Source organism: Pseudorasbora parva, chromosome 2 (assembly GCF_024679245.1).
Source record: "Pseudorasbora parva isolate DD20220531a chromosome 2, ASM2467924v1, whole genome shotgun sequence".
NCBI classification, from domain to species: domain Eukaryota; kingdom Metazoa; phylum Chordata; class Actinopteri; order Cypriniformes; family Gobionidae; genus Pseudorasbora; species Pseudorasbora parva.
Window position 1 is genome coordinate 58448176 of NC_090173.1, and position 25471 is coordinate 58473646.

Consider the following 25471-nt stretch of genomic DNA (forward strand, 5'->3'; position numbering starts at 1 on the left):
CCCCTTGCTTAGGGCAGTACGGTCCCTTTATAACCAGAGCAAGAGCTTGGTTCGCATTGCAGGCAGTAGGTCAAATTTGTTCCCGGTGAATGTTGGTCTCCGGCAGGGCTGCCCTTTGTCACCGGTTCTGTTCATAATTTTTATGGACAGAATTTCTAGACGCAGCCAAGGGCCGGAGAGTGTCCGGTTTGGGGACCACGCGATTTCATCGCTGCTCTTTGCAGATGATGTTGTCGTGTTGGCAACCTCAGACCGGGACCTTCAACATGCACTGGGACGGTTTGCAGCCGAGTGTGAAGCGGCTGGGATGAGAATCAGCACCTCCAAGTCCGAGGCCATGGTTCTCAGTAGGAAAAGGGTAGCTTGCTCACTTCAGGTTGTTGGAGAGTTCTTGCCTCAAGTGGAGGAGTTTTAGTATCTTGGGGTCTTGTTCACGAGTGAGGGAAGGATGGAACGGGAGATTGACAGACGGATCGGTGCATCATCTGCAGTAATGCGGGCGATGTACCGGTCTGTTGTGGTGAAGAAGGAGCTGAGCCGTAAGGCAAAGCTCTCGATTTACCGGTCAATCTACGTTCCTACTCTCACCTATGGTCATGAGCTGTGGGTCATGACCGAAAGGACAAGATCCCGGATACAGGCGGCTGAAATGAGCTTTCTCCGCAGGGTGGCTGGGCGCTCCCTTAGAGATAGGGTGAGAAGCTCGGTCACTCGGGAGGAGCTCAGAGTAGAGCCGTTGCTCCTTCACATCGAGAGGAGCCAGCTGAGGTGGCTCGGGCATCTATTTCGGATGCCTCCTGGACGCCTTCCCAGGGAGGTGTTCCGGGCACATCCCACCGGGAGGAGGCCCCGGGGAAGACCCAGGACATGCTGGAGGGATTATGTCTCCAGGCTGGCCTGGGAACGCCTCGGGGTACCCCCGGAGGAGCTGGAGGAAGTGGCCAGAGAGAAGGAAGTCTGGGCGTCTTTGCTTAGACTGTTGCCCCCACGACCCGGCCCCGGATAAGCGGAAGATGATGGATGGATGGACTTTGTCCTGATCAGTAAAGTTAATGATTCTTATGCGCTCGTAAAGCAGTAATCCCTTATTGAGAATTGATTTGAAAGTCTATAACTAATTTGCAGGACAAACTTAGTAAGATAATTTCAAGCAATTCCGTAAAGGGTTACTTGTATTTAATTAAACATTTTTCCCTATCAGAAAATTAATACGTAATGAACGACTAACAAATTATATTCATAAATTCATGAATATTGAATATTAAATCCCTTTTGAGTTAATTATTCCCCGAGACATTAAACTCACATAGTCGTTTTTGTTACACTAGCTATGGGAAGCGAGGACACAGGAAGATACCGGCTCTACATGTAGGCTATAGAATCTAGGGAACGTGTTAGGTGTCGCCCAGCCCGCAGCTCTACAAATATATGTCAGCAAGGCACCACGAGCCAAAGCCCAGGAAGAGGCCACACCCCTGGTGGAGTCGGCTCTACCCCCGAGCGGGCAGGGCATGTCTTGGGATTCATGCACCAAGACGATGGCATCATCTATCCAGTGGACCATACTTTGCTTGGAGACAGCCTCCGTAACAGACGAAGAGCTGCACTGAGGTCCTAAAGCTTTGTGTTCTGTCCATGTAAGTCTGTAGGGTACGGACAGGACAGAGAAAAGCTAGGGCTGGGTCTGCCTCCTCCGAAGGCAGCACTTGCAGGTTTACCACCTGATCCCGAAAGGGAGTGGTGGGAACCTTGGGCATGTATCCGGCTCAACTCTAGGAGATACCATGTGAAAAAATGCACGTATGGACTGCTGGTGGGCAGTACAACATACAGATGTCTCAGGGGTGGCCCCGGCCATTGTAGGCGGGGGAGCAACACCAGACTGAGACACAGGCTTGCCGTAGGGAGCACTACCGTGGAAGAATACTCATATGGGACTGCTGTAGGGGTCACAACATATGGAACCCAGCCTAACACAAGTTCCACCAATTCATACGAGTGTTAGACCTGGCGTCGGACACTCCGCCATGTCTGACTGTCGCGGGTTGCGGAGGACTCGACAGGGTTCGCCTACTAAAGGGGAACTCAACTGGAGCAGATAAGCGCATGTATCCGTTTCATCGGGAAGGGAATGGCGCAGCAAGCTGACACTAGAACGGGCACTTCGGTGTTACTGGCTATGGGAAGCGAGCACACGGGAAGCTACCGGCTCTACACGTAGAGTATAGAATCTAGTGTGTTCTAACGTCTTAGGTGTCACCCAGCCCGCAGCTCTACAAATATATGTCAGCAAGGCACCACGAGCCAAAGCCCAGGAAGAGGCCACTACCCTGGTGGAGTGGGCACTAACCCCGAGTGGACAGGGCACGTCTTGGGATTCACACGCCAAGATGATAGCATCCACTATCCAGTGGGCCATCCTTTGCTTGGAGACAGCCTTTCTCTTCTGCTGACCTCTGTAACAGACGAAGAGCTGCTCTGAGGTCCTAAAGCTTTGGGTTCTGTCCACGTTAATCCGTAGAGCACAGACAGGACAGAGAAAAGCTAGGGCTGGGTATGCCTCCTCCGAAGACATAGCTTGCAGGTTTACCACCTGATCCCGAAAGGCAGTGGTGGGAACCTTGTGCACGTATCCGGGCCGGGGTCTCAGGATTACATGAGAGTTACCGGGCCCGAATTCCAGGCATGATTCGTCGACTAATAGAGCCCTATTATATATATATATATAATTTGCATCACGCAGTCTATCATAGAAGTCGGGAGTTTATCACAATCACACTGAGCATCTGCACCTGTAACCCTGGTAGATTTCCATTCTAACTATTTAACCCGATTCTGTGTTTGTGATTTTACAATCACAACTGCGATTCTCTGTTTGAGTTAAGCCATTAAACTGACTTAACTCAAACAAAAACACGGGAAAGTGTTCCGTGATCCAGTAATCTAATTCATTCAAACAGTCCAAAACAGTAGGCTACTAATATAAAGAAGGACAGGCTGATAAAGCTACATCAGACACAGAGAGAATAGACACTCACAGCGCGGTTTTAGTGAACTGTTAATTTCAGTGTGCTTGGCTTTAAAACACGAGCTCTGACGTTATAATGCGATTGTTTCTGAAGAGCACATTTTAGTGTCATATACAGTAATCGCGGGTGAGTGTGTTATATTGATACACAGAGAATGTTTGTGCACACTTTCGATCACTGATCTCACGCAGCATTCATGTAAATTTTTAGTACATTTGCGCAGAGGTGGACAAAGTACACAACTTTATTACTTGAGTAAAAGTACTACTGGTCAAATATTACTCCGTTACAAGTGAAAGTTGTAAAAACAGATCTTTACTCAGGTAAAAGTACAGAAGTATTTGTTTTCAAAAGTACTTAAGTTTAAAAGTAAATTTCCTTTTTTATGCCAATGGATTATTTTATTATTGTTGTATAAATGCACACTGTCGTCATGGTTTAAGCCATTCAGTGATGCTCCATCTGACATACTACCATACGACTAACTTATTCTAATTTAAATACTTGTATATAAGTTACAAAGCTCTTTACAAAGCTGCTGTCACTAAGGCCGAATGCACGGATCCAATATACTGATACACATCTGATATTCTCTCAAATTTACCATTCTCTTTGTGATTTAAAAAAAAAACTGAAACATATTTTCAAAGTATGGCTATGGGTGCACACACTTGTGCCTGAAAAACCGTCTTCTTCCATTTTGCTATGAACTGATCAGTGTTTAAAAAAAGTTAGGAAAATGTTTATGACTATAAGAGTGATTCCTGATAGACTGTCTGCAACAACAACAACAAAAAACCTTTTAAAGAAGGAAAAAATCATCCACCGACTTTCAGAGATGCAACAGAAACGACTTTTGACCTTGATAGAAATGTAGTGGAGTAAAAAGTACGATATTTGTCTTTCAAATGTATTGAAGTAAAAGTCATAAGTTTCCAGAAAAAATAATACTCCAGTAAAGTACAGATACTCAAAAAGTGTACTTAAGTACAGTACTCAAGTAAACGTACTTAGTTACTGTCCACCTCTGCATTTGTGTTGTTTCCACACACACATTCAGGAAGGATAATATTTGATTTGTCATGTGTGAACGTTAGTGATGAACTGTTAGCGAAGAAATCGTTTGTTTGAAGCTGTTCTTTTTAGTGAACCAGTTCACCAAATCATATATTTTAGATTCATTGCACACCAACTAAAATATTTCAGGTCTTTTTTTGTTTTAATACTGATGATTTTGTCATACAGCTCATGAAAACCCAAAATCTCAAAAAATTAGCATATCATGAAAAGGTTCTCTAAACGAGCTATTAACCTAATCATCTGAATCAACTAATTAACTCTAAACACCTGCAAAAGATTCCTGAGGCTTTTAAAAACTCCCAGCCTGGTTCATTACTCAAAACCACAATCATGGGTAAGACTGCCGACCTGACTGCTGTCCAGAAGGCCATCATTGACACCCTCAAGCGAGAGGGTAGGACACAGAAAGAAATTTCTGAACGAATAGGCTGTTCCCAGAGTGCTGTATCAAGGCACCTCAGTGGAAAGTCTGGGAAGGAAAAAGTGTGGCAAAAAACACTGCACGAGAAGAGGTGACCGGACCCTGAGGAAGATTGTGGAGAAGGACCGATTCCAGACCTTGGAGGACCTGCGGAAGCAGTGGACTGAGTCTGGAGTAGAAACATCCAGAGCCACCGTGCACAGGCGTGTGCAGGAAATGGGCTACAGGTGCCGCATTCCCCAGGTCAAGACACTTTTGGGCTACAGAGAAGCAGCACTGGACTGTTGCTCAGTGGTCCAAAGTACTTTTTTCAGATGAAAGCAAATTTTGCATGCCATTCGGAAATCAAGGTGCCAGAGTCTGGAGGAAAACTGGGGAGAAGGAAATGCCAAAATGTCTGAAGTCCAGTGTCAAGTACTGTCACGGCCCCTCCCCTGCCTTGCAGGGGCGGTGCCTCCTGCAGGCAGAGGAGGGTCGTTGGAGCCACCTGGGCTTAGAGTATTTAAACTGCCTTACTAACCTCTCTCTCTTTCTCTCTCTCTGCTCCTAAAGGTATGATGGTGTCTTGTTTGTTCCTTTGTAGTTTTATTTAGTTTCCACTCAGACATGTTCACACACACACAGATTCATGCATCCATGCACTTTACATACACTCTACATTATGACATGTTCACACCTCATCCTGTTTCCCTTGTTTATAATTAATAGTTTTGATTTACAATAAAATAATCTTGTTTGGCCTATACCTGTTGTTAGTGTCCCCTCATTCTTTGCCACAGGCTAAGAGCCAGCCTGTGACAAGTACCCACAGTCAGTGATGGTCTGGGGTGCCATGTCAGCTGCTGGTGTTGGTCCACTGTGTTTTATCAAGGGCAGGGTCAATGCAGCTAGCTATCAGGAGATTTTGGAGCACTTCATGCTTCCATCTGCTGAAAAGCTTTATGGAGATGAAGATTTGGTTTTTCAGCATGACCTGGCACCTGCTCACAGTGCCAAAACCACTGGTAAATGGTTTACTGACCATGGTATTACTGTGCTCAATTGGCCTGCCAACTCTCCTGACCTGAACCCCATAGAGAATCTATGGGATATTGTGAAGAGAAAGTTGAGAGACGCAAGACCCAACACTCTGGATGAGCTTAAGGCCGCTATCGAAGCATCCTGGGCCTCCAGAACACCTCAGCAGTGCCACAGGCTGATCGCCTCCAGGCCACACCGCATTGAAGCAGTCACTTCTCTAAAAGGATTCCCGACCAAGTATTGAGTGCATAACTGAACATAATTATTTGAAGGTTGAATTTTTTGTATTAAAAACCCTTTTCTTTGATGAAATATGAGAGCTGTAGCTACATCTGAACATTAAAGTGACTCATGTTTTGTAAGCGGCAACAATGACAATCAAATGTGGATACAATGGTTTTAATAATTGATACTACTAATACATACGACTAAATAAATAATACATGTATAAACATTATAACGAAAAGTAATGAAAGGAGGAAGAGAAAGGAGGGGTTCAGAATGGCAATTACACAAACATTACTACAAAGAGCCAGCAAAGAACAATATTCCTTAAACTGGGGTACTAGTCTTAAAACACATCAAAATTTCAATAGAATTTATACCTGCATGGGTTGCTTTGTGTTGAGTATAAAAGAATGCGTGAGTCCTCTCAGAGCGTTCTGTGATCTGGAGCGTTCTCTCTCAGTTCTCCGCAGTGATCGTGTCTCCGATCTGCAGGAAGTTTGAAGGTAGTTTGAGAGTGAATGTTGCCAAAAGGAAAGGAAGGTCTCCTTTGAAGTTGAGGAAGTTCCTTGACCGTTGAGATGGCGCTCGGTGTCTGTCTGCCTTTTTGTAAGGCTTCTCTCCAGTGTGAATTTTAAGGCTTTCTTTTCGAGTGATACTCTTTCAATCAATCAATCAGTCAAGCTTTAACACAGCCAGCTTCACAGTGTTAAACAGGACAATATTGCAACAAAATTTGATTTGGCAGTACAGTCGCTCCAGACAATGTTGGCATATCAGTATTATAGTTCATAGAATTAAATAAGACATGAATAATTAATTTTATCTGTATATTTAGTTGAATAACCTAGATCATAATTTTCGTGTCCCCAGCTGAGCAAGGCAAGCCAAAGGCAACACTGGCAAGGAACCAAAACTCCCATCAGGGCATGATGGAGAAAAATAAACCTTGGGAGAAACCAGGCTCAGTCGGGGTGCCAGTTCTCCTCTGGCCTATTAATAAACAGTGTATGATTATTATTCTGGCCGCCTTACAGGTCAGAAATCATATTAGATCATCAAACCATCAAAGTTTCTTTTCAAACTTTTGGCAGGTTTAAGGCTTCTCTCCAGTGTGAATTCTGATGTGGCGTTTATACTGGTCCTTTGACACTGAAACTCTTTCCACATAGACTACGTTTACATGGACAACAATACTCCGATATTAATCTGATTGAGACAATACTCTGATTAAGAGGCTACCATGTAAACAGCGATTTCTGATAACCTTAATCCGATTAAAGTCATAATCTAACTAAACGCAAATCGGACTAAGCCAAGTGGAGTATGCCTATTTTAGTCGCATTATCGGAGAGCTTTACAGACATGTATACACCTTAATCTAACTATAAACACAGTGTCGGAGATTTCGCCGCATTTTGTGACAGGACACATAACATTACGCACAACAGGGAAGTGCAGAGGAAGGGGAGGGCTTTGGGGGTTCGAGCCTCAATCATCAATAATATTGTGTCCAATAAAACAGAATTTGAATAATAAATATTATAACAACGTGTACAAAAAACAGTATCCCTATGGCAGAAAAGTCCTCTTTATCTTTTACGTATATGTCAGTCTGAAATGTCAATGCCCAACCTAACGCGTTGCTATGGGTGGTGTGTATTTTACTTGACTGTTCATTCTGAACACTACGTCCTCTATATTTTTTTCTTTTTGTTGTTATTACTATGCTCATTGTTAAAGTATAATACAATAAGTTTGTATCTGTAATCGCGAACCGGATGGGTCATTTAGTAAACGCCTGTGGCTCGACGGCAGGAAAAACAAAACCTTTTTCATCATTAATTAATCAAAGCTATTATTCTAAATGTAGGCTGTCAAGGAGGAAAGAGGGGCAGTGTCTCTTCCAAAAAACTGGCAAAAAACAAAACAATAAATATTACAAAAATACATTAACTTAAATGTATATAAAATCATTATAAAAACAAGTGATTTTTATGTTTTAATGTCAAGTAACACTGTCCAACAGCGACACCCGCAGGTAAAGTTACAGCGAGTTTCCTGAGCCCATTAATTTGAACAGACCGCCCAGTATCACGCTATGATTGAATGTTGGAGAACATAGCGTGGCATGGGGATGTAATGACGTGCCATTAATCGATCTTTGTTCTATAACATGTAAAACGAGAACATGAACGGAGTACTCTAAAAGCCACTCATGTTAACACCTTAATCAGAATATTGTCTTATTTAGAATAAGGTTAATAATTAGATTACTGCTGTCCATGTCAACGTAGTCACTGTTGGCAGTTGTAAGGCTTCTCTCCAGTGTGAATTCTCATGTGGACGTTAAGATATTCTTTATTTCTGAAACTCTTTCCACACTGTTGGCAGGTGAACGGCATCTCTCCAGTGTGAATACTCATGTGGCGTTTAAGGTGTCCTTTTTCACTGAAACTCATTCCACACTGTTGGCAGTTGTAAGGCTTCTCTCCAGTGTGAACTCTCATGTGGCGTTTAAGCTTTCCTTTTACACCGAAACTCTTTCCACACTGTTGGCAGGTGAATGGCTTCTCTCCAGTGTGAATACTCATGTGGCGTTTAAGGTGTCCTTTTCCACTGAAACTCTTTCCACACTGTTGGCAGGTGAATGGCTTCTCTCCAGTGTGAATACTCATGTGGCGTGTAAGCCGTCCTTTTCCACTGAAACTCTTTCCACACTGTTGGCAGATGTAAGGCTTCTCTCCAGTGTGAACTCTCATGTGGATGTTAAGATCTCCTTTATTTTTGAAACTCTTTCCACACTGTTGGCAGGTGTAAGGCTTCTCTCCAGTGTGAATTCTCATGTGGATGTTAAGAGCTCCTTTACGTCTGAAACTCTTTCCACACTGTTGGCAGGTGAACGGCTTCTCTCCAGTGTGCATTCTCATGTGGGGTTTAAGCTGTCCTTTTCCACTGAAACTCTTTCCACACTGTTGGCAGATGTAAGGCTTCTCTCCAGTGTGAATTCTCATGTGGACTTTAAGGTGTTCTTTATTTCTGCAACTCTTTCCACACTGTTGGCAGGTGAACGGCTTCTCTCCAGTGTGTATACTCATGTGGCGTTTAAGCTGTCCCTTTCCACTGAAACTCTTTCCACACTGTTGGCAGGTGAATGGCTTCTCTCCAGTGTGTATACTCACGTGGTGTTTAAGCTGTCCCTTTCCACTGAAACTCTTTCCACACTGTTGGCAGGTGAACGGCTTCTCTCCAGTGTGAACTCTCATGTGGATGTTAAAATCTCCTTTATTTCTGAAACTCTTTCCACACTGTTGGCAGGTGAATGGCTTCTCTCCAGTGTGAACTCTCATGTGGTGTTTAAGGTGTTCTTTAAGTCTGAAACTCTTTCCACACTGTTGGCAGGTGAACGGCTTCTCTCCAGTGTGAATTCTCATGTGCTGTTTAAGTTGTCCTTTTCCACTGAAACTCGTTCCACACTGTTGGCAGATGTAAGGTTTCTCTCCAGTGTGAATTCTCATATGAATTTTAAGGCTCTCTTTTCGAGTGAAACTCTTTCCACACTGTTGGCAGGTGAACGGCTTCTCTCCAGTGTGAATTCTCATGTGGACGTTAAGATTTCCTTTATTTCTGCAACTCTTTCCACATTGTTGACAGGTTAAATAACCTTTAGTTCCTGTCTTTTGAGCTCTTTTTTGCAAGGAAGTCTTTTTAGCCTGTGTCGATCTTTCTCCAGTCATGAAATCATGATGTTTATCATTATGGTCTTTCTCTTCTTCACTTTCATTTAGTTCATGACTTGCCTGTTTCAATGCCATTAGATCTAGGGCAAAAACAGACATAACATAATTTAGACATTTAAAGCATCAATAGCAGGGTATAGAGTAGTATAATACAAACCCAACCTATCCTAGACATAAGCTTTGGTCCAGGAGGGCCACTGTCTTGCAGTTAAGTTTTAAATGAAAGACGCCTGCCTTTAATTGTCAAGCAGTCCTAAAGACTTAGGGATAAATGGGGGGGGGGGGGAGAAATCTCTTTTTGTTGTTGTTTTTTATCTTTTTCCATTTGATGACAATTTGGCTAGTTTTATAACATAGACAGGGAATGTGTCCAGCCTGTCCTGATGCTCTCTTTCTCATAGAAGGCGATCTCTTACCAGCCATGAAAACGGCTTTTTAACGCTCTAAACAGCACACCGAACCAGCTCTAAGAACAACCTTTTGCTTTTGCTCAAAAAAACAAAATAGAAAGAGAGAAATTCGACCCTGCTGAAATGCCGTCACTCCAACACCAAACAAGGAGAGATCCAACCGAAGAGCTTGACTCGTTATGTTAACACACGCTTGTAGAGAGTGATATTTAGGACAATCCATTCACCACTCGGCTCCGAAGCAAAAGGCTAATTTGATCCAGGCACCTGTGCCTCATTTATACCCGATCTGCGTGGATTTAGTTACACTCGAAGTAGATTGGCTCTCGCTAGCAAGATTCCTATTCGTCAGTACTCCGACGTAGGGTCGAGAGTGACCAACTGAATGGGAATGACTTATAGAGTGATGGGCCGATTTCAAAACAAAGTTTCGAATGGTTATGAATCAGTGTATTGATTCATGATTTAGTTCCTGTTGGTAAACTAACATGTGCTGAAATAGCGACGATAAAAGACAGTCCAATATCATTGGTCGTAAAAAGTGGGTGGGTCAAGTGATCCAATAGCCGTGGCTTTAGGACTGGCCTCATAGGGCAGCGAAGGAAGTGCATTCTGGAAGTTGTTGTCTTTCATCCACATGAGCAAAAAATACATTTTGTGGCTTTTCTTAGTCTAGAAGGCACTAAATATATATTTTTTCTGTCACATTTCTTCTACAGAAATGACCAGTGTTGCCACAGTTACTTTGAAAAAGTAATCTGATGACTGATTACTTCTTTATAAAAGTAGCTTAGTTACTTTACAGATTACTTGATTTTAAAAGTAACTAAGTAAGATCGCCTCATGCCAGCCGCATTGAAGCAGTCATTTCTGCAAAAGGATTCCCCACCAAGTATTGAGTGCATAACTGAACACAATTATTTGAAGGTTGACTTTTTTTGTATTAAAAACAATTTTCTTTTATTGGTCAGATGAAATATGCTAATTTTTTGAGATAGGAATTTTGGGTTTTCATGAGCTGTATGCCAAAATCATCAGTATTAAAACAATAAAAGACCTGAAATATTTCAGTAGGTGTGCAATGAATCTAAAATATATGAAAGTTTAATTTATCACAATATGCTAATTTTTTGAGAAGGACCTGTATCTGTCTACATGTGGAAAGTTGCTTACATTGCATTTTATCTGTGCCAATCAGAATGACGTGGATAGACCTTGAAAATGGTATAACTGTTTGGACAATTGTATTTACGATAGGGCGAGGCAACGAGACGGTGAGAGCGGGAGCGCGGCCTACGAACTCCTTGTGAAACCTGAAGCTGGCTTCTGCTTTGAAACTGCAAACTATTCTTAAGTAAATTTTTCTTTAATTAATTGTAATGCTGACTCTTTGTCTTCACTACTGGTCCTGGGTCATAAGCTGTTAACCCCTAACAGTCTGGTCCCTGTCTGCGTGGCGTTTCCTGTTCCTGTGTGTCTTGGATGTTCTACTCTTCGCTCTGGAGTCCCATCTCCGGCCGTTTCGGATAGCCCATCCGCAGCCCTGTGTCACAACCCGGCATGCTCTCTCTGCCTGCCTGCCCTGCTGGTGCCTGATCTACAGCCTGCCTGACCTATTGTGTTCCTGAGCACTCGTCTCGCGTCTTCCAGTGATCTGTTTGTGTTCATTCTGAATTTGAGTATAATAAATTCCTTATCTCTTGCTACTGGATTCTCTGTCTCTTTTCCACCAGCAGACGTAACAGTATCAGCCTGCCTCAGCTCGTCAAAAATATATTTTACTGTGGTGGTTATAGTAGGCTAAATTAATTAACATTGTAATGCTTGAAGTGTTTTATATCTATGGATTCTATTATAGGCAAGACAAGCCAAGAGTTGATTTATAACTAGAATGGTCACCTTCTCGCGCTCAGCACCCTGGTACACCAGCGAACTGCGGAAGATGAAGACGGTTGGGCGCGTACTTGAGAGGCGTCTCAAGCTCTCAGGACTCACTGTTCATAGGCAAGCCTATAGAGATCATCAGAAGGCCTACGCAAGGTCCTTGAGAGATGCTCAGTCACAGTTCTACTCCTGCATCATCAACAATAACCCTGGAAACTCCAAGAAGCTTTTCTCCACTATAAATCACATCCTCAAACCGCAAACTCACTCTTTTTCAGAAGCCACAGAAGAGAGGTGCAATAAGTTCATGACCTTTTTTAGGAACAAAGTAGACAACATCCACTTGCTTCTATCTAGCACCTCCGCTCTGCCTTTCCCGTCTGTTGATCCACAGCCAGGGACCTTCCAACATCTCTGCTACTTCTCCATCATCACACAGCTTGAGGTTGAGGACATCATCAGAAAAATGAAACCATCCACCTGTGCACTGGATCCTTTTCCTACAGCCTTGGTAAAATCTAACCTGTGTCTTAAGTCCATTTATTACCAAGATTATTAATGATTCCCTCCAGGCTGGCCTTGTTCCTTCATCTCTAAAAACTGCTATCATCAGACCACTTCTAAAAAAACCTACTCCAACCTCCCATACCTCTCTAAGGTGCTGGAAAAAGTTGTTGCTGCACAGCTTCAGGTCCATTTGGAGCATAACCATCTTTATGAGAAATTTCAGTCTGGTTTCCGCTCAGGACACAGCACAGAAACAGCTTTGGTCAGGGTCACAAACGATCTTTTGATGGCGGCAGATGCTGGTTCCCCATCCCTACTCATCCTCCTGGACTTAACTGCAGCTTTCGATACAGTTGACCATAAAATCCTCCTTCACCGTTTACATTCCACCATTGGTCTCTCTGACTCGGTCCACAACTGGTTTTCTTCTGATCTCACTGGGAGAACTGAATATGTTGCGTTAGGAGAAGCTACATCCCTGTCACACAATGTCACCTGCGGTGTCCCTCAAGGCTCTGTGCTCGGACCCACCCTGTTCATACTCTACATGCTCCCCCTTGGCCGTCTCATCAGCCGGCATGGAATTTATTTTCACTGCTATGCTGATGACACTCAACTTTACTTTAGGACAAGTTCATCTCCCTCTCCTGACCTCACACCATCCACTTTGATCACTTGCCTGGATGAGATAAAGGCGTGGATGAAGCAAAACTTTCTGCAGCTAAACAGCTCCGAGACTGAAGCTATCCTAGTCGGCACTCCACTTCAGGTCCAGAAGTCCATTATCACCAGCATTGCTTTCTCTGATCAGGTCATTCCACTTTCCACTTCAGTCACGAATCTGGGGGTCAGAATGGAATCACAGCTTACTTTTGAAGCGCACATCAAACACCTGTGTAAGACCTCCTTCTTCCACCTCAGAAACATTGCCAAACTTCGTCCCATTCTATCACTGTCTGATGCGGAGAAGCTTGTCCACGCCTTTATCTCCTCCAGGCTGGACTACTGCAATGCGCTCCTTATTGGCATCCCTAGCAAAAATCTCCAGAGGCTGCAGTGTATTCAGAACAGCGCTGCTAGTATCCTCATGAGGGTGCGCAAATACGACCATATCACCCCCATTCTAAAATCACTCCACTGGCTTCCTGTGTCGTTCAGGATCGAGTACAAGATCTCTCTCCTTACGCACCAGTGCACCAAACAGCCACTCGTAACCTCCGCTCTGTTTCGCTGTATCGCCTTAAAACTCCCACAGCCAATCTCCGTACTACGGGAGATCGGGCCTTCTTCTCTGCAGCCCCCAGTCTGTGGAATGCTCTCCCTGACCACCTGCGGACTCCACAGACTATAGATGCTTTTAAGCTTGGTCTTAAAACCCACCTTTTTAGCAGAGCTTTTAATTGACTTGTTACTTCTTTATTTTATTTTTCAGTTTTTATTTTATTTACTTATTTATTTATTGTTGTTGATTGTTTTTTAATTCTGTAGCACTTTGAGATTTTGTTTAATATAAAGTGCATTATAAATAAAATGTATTATTATTATTATTATTATTATTATTATTATTATTTGAGAGGCTAAATTGATTAAACATGCGGTTAACTCTGTCGGCTGCTGGCTGCTTGGTCATCACAAAAAAATTAAAACATTAATTTAACAAACAACAAAATTGCTCTAAACATTTTTCTAAATTAACTAAATAAAGAAATGAAACAAAATATAATTTGACATAAAAACAAAACTAAACAATTAATTAATTAACATTTCAATATTAGTTCTAATGGTTAGTTGATGTCTGTACAGCTGTATCTGTTTAGTGTCCTTGTTTGCTATGTGTATTTATTAGGGGTGTAACGATTCGGTTAACAACGATTCGTATCACGATTTAAAGCCGCACTTGGCTACTTTTGCTCTCGGGGTCCCCCTACAGTTTGGAAAAAATAATGTCCTCAACTACTGTCGTAAGATCTGTCATCCTACAACAGGGGATGCCATCGCGCGTGCATTTGTTGACATGACAGCCCTGATTGCCCTGAACTAGTGATGCGTGGGTCGTCTCATAACCCGCGGACCCCGTATGTCTATTTAATGGTCGCGGGTGCGGGGCGGGTTGTAAAAATATATACAGTGGTGCGGTGCGGGCCAAATAACTTCATATAAGCGTCCCACGGGTCGGTGCAGCACTAACAGTTCCCCTGAACACTGCAAGAGGAGTTCAGAGTTCTTCTGGCGGCGCGTGTGAAATGTCTTCATCCCAGGTAACGTTACAGTCAGTGGCATGTTTTAGCATGTCATATGAATATAATTTCATGGGTTTTATTTTTTTCAAACGCCAAATAATCACGATGCTCACGTTTACAAGCCAGCGTCATTATAGTAGTCTATTGGTTAGCGTTTTCCAGAATCTATATGATACTTCAGTTCAATGTTTGAGTGGTAGCTCACCGAAACAAGCATGACAGCATCGGTCGGGCACGCCTCCTTCAGCTCACGCCGACGAGCAAACGCTGGTCACATGTTGATCCTCGTCCTGCCTTTAATCACAGCACTTTTTCGTTTCCTCTTATTGCTTTCCTCCAACAAAACCTTTTCTTTCTTATTTGTCTCTGCTGCTTCGGACATGACTATATTATCCGACGAACAAAGTTGGGCTCGCACGTCCGAATGTAAGGAAGTGTGTGTGTTGGTGGAAGTGACGTATATGCCGTAAAGCAGTCGAATTTTGTAGTTCTTTTTGTTCTCGGGTTACTACCCGAAACCTGAAGTTTAAAAGTACGATTAAAAACGATACAGACCCCATCAGGCTATGGCAGACGTGTCTTTCAACCTATTGTAAGTCGGTTTATCATCACAAGAGTCTTAAAAAATATATTATGAAGGTTGAAAAGTTACCTAGTGCTGCTTTAAGGTTGTTGATATGATTTAAGGACGATATTGGTTCATTTAGAACGATATGATCCGGTAACTTTTTAGCCAAAAATTTAAATCAGTGTGAAAGTTTTATTTCAACCGAATCGAATCGTTGTTTAACGAATCGTTACACCCCTAGTATTTATACTCCCCATTCTGTTCAGTCCTCGTCGGTTATTGTTTGTGTGAACGTAGAGCTGGGCGATAAAACGATAACAATAATTAACACGATATAATTTTACTTGATAAACTGATAACAGTTCAAAAAATTCCTGATATAATGCTTAATCGCTATACGTAATGCTGCGTGTGCGTATTGCAGAACGAGCTTCTGGGTGCTGCACGCGCTGTTGTTTACAGTCAGTGGCTGACAGGCTTAGAGGATCGGAGTGAAGTGGAGCGAGAACAATGAGCAATAAGTGAAGAAAATTCAGATCTCACGATCAGCTTGGGTACACTCTTTCCACACTGTTGACAGGTTAAATAACCTTTAGTTCCTGTCTTTTGAGCTCTTTTTTGCAAGGAAGTATTTTTCGCCTGTGTCGATCTTCAGTCATGAAATCATGATGTTTATCATTATGGTCTTTCTCTTCTTCACTTTCATTAAGTTCATGACTTGCCTGTTTCAATGCTATGAGATCTAGGGCAAAAACAGACATAACATAATTTAGACATTAAATATTAAACATAATTTAAAACAGGGGTGTCAAACTTTGGCCTACCGCGCTTTATGCCTCACTTCGTTTGTGTGTGTGTATGAGAGAGTTAGCTCGGCCCTCTCTCATGCAGTATAATTGGTTGAAACCGCATGATTGACATGAACAGAGGCTGATCAGACAGTGGAAATGAATGTGGTTTAATGGGACTCAAATGGCCAATCAAATCAAAGTAGGCGGGATTTACATTCTCTTTTGGTCCGCGCACATGCTCGCTCTCTCGTACACTATCAAGTAATGGCGTTGCGGAGAGACTATTCTTTCCAGTGAAATCACAAAACTAAATTGCACACACACAAAATGCAACGTGTCCATGCTCTTAATATACAATCATTGATGAACATTTTAATGAAGAAAACTATATGAGCAGAAAAGATCTCTGAACATTTGAGACGATTTACTAAAAGTCTACTACTAGACAACTGAGGAACTCAAATATAAGCAGTGAATGTACGTATTTATTCACTCTTGCAAAAAACCTCGGGACTAATAATATATTTGACGACAATTAATGCAAATATTGTTTGCAAATAGTCCCAAATTGATTATTTCCCATTTTGGCAATTTCACAGTATATCAGTTTTTAGGAAGGATCTTTTTTTTATTTTATTTTTTTTAATCTTTTCCCATTTGATGACAACTTATAATTTGGCTAGTTTTATTACATGGAATGTGAAAGGGCTACGACATGCGATTAAGAAGGAAAAAACTTGAAAAGCAGGGGACAACTATTTCTATGCCTCAAGAAACACAATTATCTGACTCGGAACACTTGAAATTAAAGCAAGACTGTGAAGGCAAATATTTTTCTAAACTTGTAAAACAAACAAAAGAAAGAGGGGCACAATAATTTTAATCAATAAACATTTCCCCTTTATTTTAGAGCATCAAGTCAGTGACCCGGAAGGAAGATGTGTTTAAATTACAGACACAATACACGGACAATGTCTTACAGTAATTAATATATATGATTCAAACAAGGACTCACCTAAGTTAATATCTAAAATCATTTTTGTTTAATCAATATTGTAAGGGCATGAGGTTGTGCTGGAGATTTCAATTATGTCATGGATCAAAAAATGGATAAATCTACTTCTGAAACTTCTACTAACCCTAAGTCCTCCCTGGCTCTGAAAAAACTTTGTAATGAGTCTGGCATTATTGATGTTTTGGAGAGAGTTTAAAGGGGAGATGAATTGACAAATCAACTTTCCCTTAAGCTTTTGATATATAAAAGGTCATGTAATATAAGATTATCCTGTAATTTTCAGAGCTGAAAACTTCATTGTTAGTCAAAGAAAAGCTTTTATAGACACCAGGCCCAGAAAACCATCATGTTCGCATCTTGACGTAATCGACTGATGAAACACCCCTCTACAGAATTAATAAGCATGTGTAATTCAGTAGCCCCGCCCACCGACTCATGGGATCACGCAAGCCAGCAGCAATAAACATGCCCAAGAATATAGCAAGATAGTGCGCTATTCCTGGTTGTGGAAGAACACAGTCGCTGCATAAGCTTCCTTCTGATTCTAATATAAGGAATGTGTGGTTGAACTTTATTTTTCATGAAATTCCAGCTAACGTGGGGAAGACATGGTGTTCACTTCATTTCACAGCGGGAACGTTTGTAAACAAGTCTCACAATGCTATTTCTTCTATATTGGATCCGACAGGAGGAATGGTGCAACACACTTATGTGAGTAAAACATGTTTTTATATGTAATGCTATTGCATTGTTATAGATCATTTTGCTTATGTGTACGTGTCTAATAGAAACATACCTTTACCACGCTGGACTCAGATATGTATGGGCCAGGGCTTACAAAGCCCAACATCCCAGGCAGGCCGATGAATCTCATTCTATTCCTTTCTTGTTCTGCGCCGCACATGTATATGTGGGCATGCAGTTTGTTCTTATATCGAATGATCGTGCAGGCTATGTAATACAAAAATAATAGTCCAATCAATCATGGGTGGATGAGAAATAAATCATTGTGTTTGTCTGATAAAGACGTTTACGAGCCCTGTGATCGAGAAAATCATTCCGGTTGCCGCTTTAAAATCAATCCCTCCCGTTATGTTCCGGGTCAATTTGACCCATTTCGATTTTCTATCTGTCATGCCAAATAAGCTGTGTACAGTGCCGCCGCTCCCACCACGCGCTGCGCGTAGGGCACCAAGTGCTGAGAGGGGCACCACGATAAATTTCTGTCAGCCCAACATGAACGCGCCACCCGCGGGGCACCATTAAAATTTTTGCGTTGGGCATCAAGACGGCCAGCGGCGGCACTGGCTGTACACAAGAAGACCCGAGTTCGAGTCTCAGCTCAAGGTTCAGGTTTATTTTATTTTTAATTAATGACGTCATCAGCGACTAGTCTACATCGACTCGACTTTCATCACATAAATGTCGACTTTTAAAAAATGAAAGTCGTTCAACCCCTAGTTCACGCAGCATTTTATTTCAACCGGCATTTTTAAAAGTCTTTTGCGAGGTTCGGTCTACGCTCAGTAAATATCAGTCTTGCTCTCTGTCTGATGGCACGCGTTCGCCTCAGCCATCTCACGTTCAATGTCCGTAATAGCTGATAATAATATACATTGTCATTTTAAGTCGCGTGCAGTCCTACATCACCGGACTAATTTGCCTAAACTTCTCGGAACTTTAGATCGCGGTCGAAACGCAGACAGTTGCAGGTCTGGGGGGGGGGGTTGGGGGGGGAGAAAAGTTCCTGTAAAAAAGTTCCTGGTACAAATTGTTCCGGGTAATTTTGGTGGAAACGGGGCTTTAGATATGAACCAGGTTGGATATGTCCTTGAGAACACCGTTTTGAAGATAAAACTATTGTTGTTATTGCAAAACAGTGTTTTCACACAGTGAAATTAAAAAAAAAAACTCTCCCACTGTTTAGATGTTTTTTTTTTTCGAATCTTGTTCAATCAGATTCATACTCTGTCTGTCGTTCCCCTCCCCCCTCCCTCTCTGAGGCTCACTCTATGTTTGTGTGTGTGTGTGTGTGGAGGGGGTCTCTCTTACTCTTTGTGTGTCACCTTGTCTCTTGATTGTCATAATTTAAACCTTTCATATCATAGGCTATCACAAATTGCTATCACTTTAGTGTGTAAAATAAGTAAAAAGCAACAAAAAATAAACTGGTCTTCTGAACTGACAAAATTTTGAGCTGCAAAAGATACATTTGCACATAATTTAAAGTGACCCATTATATCCTAATACATAAAAAAAAAATCTATATTTAAATTACATAATAGGTGTGGCTTGTGGTCATAGTGGCACCAGCTGCTGTGATACATGTGGCATATTAGAGCAATTTTCAAATATTCTCCTGTTTAAATGCATATTGCCTGTCGTGCACATTCTCAGCGGTATAAAAACATGCTGCATGTTTTAGAGAGGTCGACCTTGACCAGTAAATATAGCATATTCAGATGACTTTGATATTGTTATTTTAAATTTAATTACATTTAAACATTTAAAAGTGGCTGTTTATAATACACTTCCATAAAATGTATGCAGGCATATTACTCTTACCTGACACTGATATTAAAATCATTTTTGCAGTTTCTGTGATTTGCCTTTATTTTTTTATTTTAAAAAAATATTAAAACAAGCATGTAAAAACAAGCATGCTTTTTGCTGGATAAAATTGGTGAACAAAAAGAAGGTACCGTAGGTCAAAAACACATAAAGAGAAGGGTAAGGATAATACAACTTCAGCATTTGGACAGTATTCTGCATTCATTTGGAATTGACATCTGAAATCATCTGACATAAAATTAATGAATAAAATGTAATTGATCTCATAGATGTGACTGTTTTGGTTCCTGGTCATAACAGCACCAGTTGCTGCAGTTAATGAGGTGAATTCAAATGACTTTGACAAAGTCCTTTTATTTTTTCCCATATTAAATGCCTATTGCCTGCTGTGCACAGTTAAGCTGATGCCACCGGGGTGGCGGTGCCACCGGCTTGGGCCCGTCATCGCTGCTCGCAGCTTTAATTATTATTAATATACATAATCATTTGTATTATTATTAGTATTCAGACAGAGTGTGCCTGAACACATGAGTATGAGGATTGCATTGAGAATGACAGAGAACATTTTGAACATAATTATGCATGTGACAGAAGTTCCCTGTTAGAAAGAATTGTGTAGCATGATGTTGTTTTTCTACTAATGTATATGACACAAGTCATAAGTTTCCAACAAGACATCCATTTTGAACATGAACAAGTTTCTGTTTTCCACTGATGCATATGTCCAAGGGTATATATTGTGCCGCGTGTAAGCATGAGGTATATATTAAGGGGGGGGGGGGGGGGGGGGGGGGGGGGTGAAATGCTGTTTCATGCATACTGATCTTTTTACACTGTTAAAGACTTGGAATCCCATACTAAACATAGACAAAGTTTCAAAAGTTAAGGTGGACGTTTGATGGGAGTATTTCTTTGTCAAAAATACTACTTCCGGTTAGTCCGGTTAGGCAAGTTTTTTGAGATCATGCGTCCCCTTTGACGTTAATGGGGGCGGAATTTCCTTGTATGGGCCTTACGGACAATTCTACCGGAAGAGCGTGAGAGAGAGAGAGGGAGAGAGCGAAAGTAACAGGCTACGCCCATCAAAGCGCTGGCTCGTAGGCTGCGCTGCACAGGTGATGTGCACAATTACAATGTCACCAAAAAAAGTGCGTTTTTGGTTGCCAGACCAAGACAGTCCTGCACAGATTCCCCAAAAACTTCGCGTTAAGGCAACAGTGGATGTAATTTGCTTTTCCGGATCAGCAACTGAGTTGCGCGAATGTTTATATCTGTTCGCTGCATTTCGGTGCCGACTGTTTCATAAACAAGGCCCAGCTCGACGCCGGATTTTCCCGATCGCCTAATGCTGAAGGATGGAGCAGTCCCAACGATAAAGGTCCTAACGTTAGAAACGCAGGCGGTGAGTAAGACTGCTTCAAATGTCTGTGTTTTTCCCTATGCTCATCAAGTAGCCCAAACATGATCACGTATAGTTAGTTGATCAATGGAGCATGCGATGTGTAGTGCGTGTACATTTGTTTAGCTGGCCACTATATGTGTAACTTTATGTTTGTGTATTGTAAAAGCACTCCAAACAACAATACACAAAGAGGGGGGAAATATGTTGAACTAAATAAGCGCGCTTCTTCATTCAAATGCGCTACTATTCCGTGTCTTTCTATGTAAACACTAACTTAGCCTGCCGTGCAAAACCAGTCCGCTTACTAACGTCTACACAAACCACGCGTAAACACACACACACACGTGCACAACTGCACTTCCCACATGTACACCTTCAAAGACAAAAATACGACGATATAATTCAAGTATAAATATGTAAATAACACAAGCCGCTAAGCATATTATATAGTTAGTGTATAACTTGTACCACATACAGACGTCCTGCTCTAGTCGTTTTTGCTGCTGCTCCTGTTCAACTGCAGCCTCTGGGTCTGATTCCGGATCATAGATGTATGACTGTATCTGATTAAAAGCCATATTTTTATTTTGAATAAAGTTTTTTTCCCGCTGTTAGGGATGACACAGCTTTACGACGCACTCGACTCAACACAATAGCAGCAGCGCGCACACGTCATTATTTAGCTCCGCTCACACGACACGCCCCCACCCGCTCTGCTTTTTTCGGAAAGACTCGGAACAGCGCATATTTCTTATATAATTATTAAAAAAATAAAGACTTTTCGGAGATATGCAGGATGCAATGCTACTCTATAGGTACTCAAGATTGACATGACACTGACTGAAACTGAGTGTTTCACCCCCCCTTTAAACATAAACAACGTTTTTCCGGTAATGTAAATCTTTTTTTTTTTTTTTTGGTCAAGCAGCCTATAAAACCCAACCACTGAGTCCAGAGCAGTCAGAGAAATAACAAAATAAATAAAAGAGAATGATTTCTCAATCAAATGATAAGTGTGAATGATAAGTGAATGGTTAGTGTTGTTTATTGGTGTTGGTAGCAGGTTTTTGAGGCCTTCAGCCCAGAGGTTGGTGGCACCTTAACATGAGCGTGGTCGCGCTGAAGTGAGCTGTGGTTTACAACAGAGATTATTTTACTCTCAAATAATCTTAGACAAACTCCCTATGATTATTGTTTGCTATTTCAGTATGGTTGTATTTTTTCCTCTCTTTATGACAGCGGCAGGGCCGGCTCTAGCTCTTTGGTTGCCCAAGGCAAGATGGAGTTTTGCATTTTCAATTCCACATTGAATTTTGATACATTCATTGCGGGATATATAATCAAAATGCAATCGCAAGTATCTTAAATGGGAGTTTAAATGCAATTTCGAAAAATAACATTTAAATGATCATTTTGCTACAATTTTTGCTTGAACATTAAACACATCTAATTATTTCTGTAATACATTTTAATTTTAATTTTGATACTTATATAAAGTATTACAATATACAATTTATGTTTAAATTATATGTTAAAACTAGTGTAGGAAATAGCAAATGTAAATTATATTATTCCATTTGAATTATAATTTTGTTCCAAATGTTGCAAACATGGTATGGAAAATGTAAATTTAAATACTGAAATGCATTGCCATTTTGCATATTGCATTGCAAATTTTATATCGCTACACTTCAGCTTCCATAAATAGGGGCGAGTACGAATATATTCGATCTGTAATTAATATTCGAAAAATAAAAATAATATTGAAATTTTACTATATTGCTTTGCTGGCCGTAAATGCAGTGAATCCATTATAAATCCCTCTAAATCTCGCAGTTATAACTAAATCCACTGTGGAGCGGGTTAATAACTCGACTGTATTTGATCACTAATGTCGTCTGTCTCGTGATGTTTGAAATTACTTAGATGAAAATGATCTTACAAAATGGAGTTACTTTTAATCAATTATGAAATGAAAGTGAGTTTAAAAAAAAAATCCCATCCAAACACCAGTGGAATGAGGACAGCTGTCCATCACCGCATTCACGAGTGACGAAGAGCACAGATGTTCACTGAGTGAGAGCACAATAACGTACAACAAAATGCATTTCATGCAAATCATGATTGAGCTTCCTTTAAGTTTTGTTGAGGGAATAAGAACAGAAAACACAAAGTGCTGTCAGAAACTTAACACCGTTAAGTCACGTTGTGTCTCTTTGTCTGTCATCGTTGCTTCTAGTTGCCTACTAACTGTACTTCAGCGAGCATTTGATTCAATGAGCGAGGCTGTGGCGTGAATCACAGAATGTGACGTTGGAATCAGAACGTAAACGTTCTTGGGTGGAGGGAATATCTATATCTTACCCAGATACAGCAAATCTATTTTATGATTGGCTGTTCGGTCTCTATTTTTATTAGATTAACTGGTGCGTGGCAGGGCCGTCAGAGCTCTAAGGGGAACACGCTTGATTCCTCTAATAGCGCGCAACTCAGTGTGTGTTACCCTGGCGATTTCTCTGCGTGAGAAATACAAGGTGTGAGCGTGTGAGCGTGTGAATGGGTTGAAATGCGTGCCCTAAGCGTGAGACTTGAGAGCACTGGATCTGCTTCAAGGTCTTCATGATAATGTGGCATTTCTGTGTTTAGAATCCAGTATTCTTGTAATTCTATTGTCTTTTATGAGTTTAATAAAGAACTCTCATCTTCTCTCCAAACAAACCATCATCTGTAATATATGATCGACTTTTACACACGCCAGGTTGACGCACGTAGAGAAGAGCGATATGTTTGAATTTGCATGGTAACTCAAATGTTTTTTTTGTTTTTACCACTTTCGTTATTTCGCTAGAAATTTCATTTGTTGGAAACATGAACTGAATTTAGAAATGCTTTTGAAAAGAAAAAATTGGCATTTAATAGACAAAATAATTTTTTGAAATAAAGACAGCGTTTGGAGTGAGTGCATGCAAAATAATTTGTTCCCTGAGTCCACAAATAAAAGTAGACAGTTTATAATTAAATTTAAATTAAAGTTTATTGAACTTATCTGTATAGTTAAAAATGACAGAGAATTGAGAGTTGTTTCATCTCTCTTAAAGGAAGAAGGAAAAAATGAAAAAAACGTTGGCGCCTTTATCGGCCGTGGGTTAAAGATAACATAGCCTAACTACGAAACTAAATAGGCTACGTTTAGGCCTATACATTAGCCTGTAATATTATTTAAATTTTTAAGTTTATTATGAAAAGTTAGCCGCATGAGTAAGGTATAAGATTTGCAATATGTCTGAGACTTGGGGTCACACATGATTTTGACCACTTCTGAGTTTTATTTTCTAGAAAGTCTTTCTTAAATTTTTTTTTAGTTTTGTATAAATTGTATTTTGATCGATGTTTCATCAATAAATTGTGTGTATATTAAATAAGAAGCAAACCAAGATCGTCTGGAATGGATTGATGTGCGTAGCTGGCCTGTTTCCTCTGCCTTTGAGTAAGCCTGAAACTGTAGCGTCTTTCTGTTTTAATACATTTCTTGAATATATGTCTTAATTACAGTTGGCCTTTATATAGTTATATTATTTGTGGCTGCACCGGGGTACGTCATTACTAGGTTAAACTTACGCCACTGTCCTTATTAGGAGAAAATATGTCCTTTTAACTACACACAATCTATTATGACACAATTGAGTGGAAAAAATAATATTTAGGCCCTATGTATAAGGCTTCTCTCCAGTGTGAATACTCATGTGGACTTTAAGGTTTCCTTTTCCACTGAAACTCTTTCCACACTGTTGGCAGGTGAATGGCTTCTCTCCAGTGTGAATACTCATGTGGACTTTAAGGTTTCCTTTTCCACTGAAACTCTTTCCACACTGTTGGCAGATGAATGGCTTCTCTCCAGTGTGAATACTCATGTGGACTTTAAGGTTTCCTTTTACACTAAAACTCTTTCCACAAATAAAGCAGGTGAATGGCTTCTCTCCAGTGTGATTTCTCAAGTGGCGTTTAAGATCTCCTTTTCCACTGAAACTCGTTCCACACTGTTGGCAGGTGTAAGGCTTCTCTCCAGTGTGAACTCTCATATGAATTTTAAGACTCTCTTTTCGAGTGAAACTCTTTCCACACTGTTGGCAGGTGAACGGCTTCTCTCCAGTGTGAATTCTCATGTGGACGTTAAGATCTCCTTTATTTCTGCAACTCTTTCCACATTGTTGACAGGTTAAATAACCTTTAGTTCCTGTCTTTTGAGCTCTTTTTTGCAAGGAAGTCTTTTTAGCCTGTGTCGATCTTTCTCCAGTCATGGAATCATGATGTTTATCATTATGGTCTTTCTCTTCTTCACTTTCATTAAGTTCATGACTTGACTGTTTTAATGCCATTAGATCTAGGGCAAAAACAGACATAACATAATATAGACATTTAAAGCATCAATAGCAGGGTATAGAGTAGTATGTGACCCATCCTATCTTAGGCATCAGCTTTGATCCTGGAGTGCCACTATATTGCAGTTAAGTTTTAAATGAAAGACGCCTGCCTTTAATTTTCAAGCAGTCCTAAAGACTTAGGGATAA

At 41.0% G+C, this 25471-nt stretch overlaps 1 pseudogene; it reads right to left on the reverse strand.

Moving 5' to 3' along the window:
- Positions 1-7767: 7767 nt before the first annotated feature.
- LOC137049331 (zinc finger protein 850-like) overlaps positions 7768-25471 on the reverse strand; it is a 62093-nt pseudogene continuing 44389 nt past the window's right edge.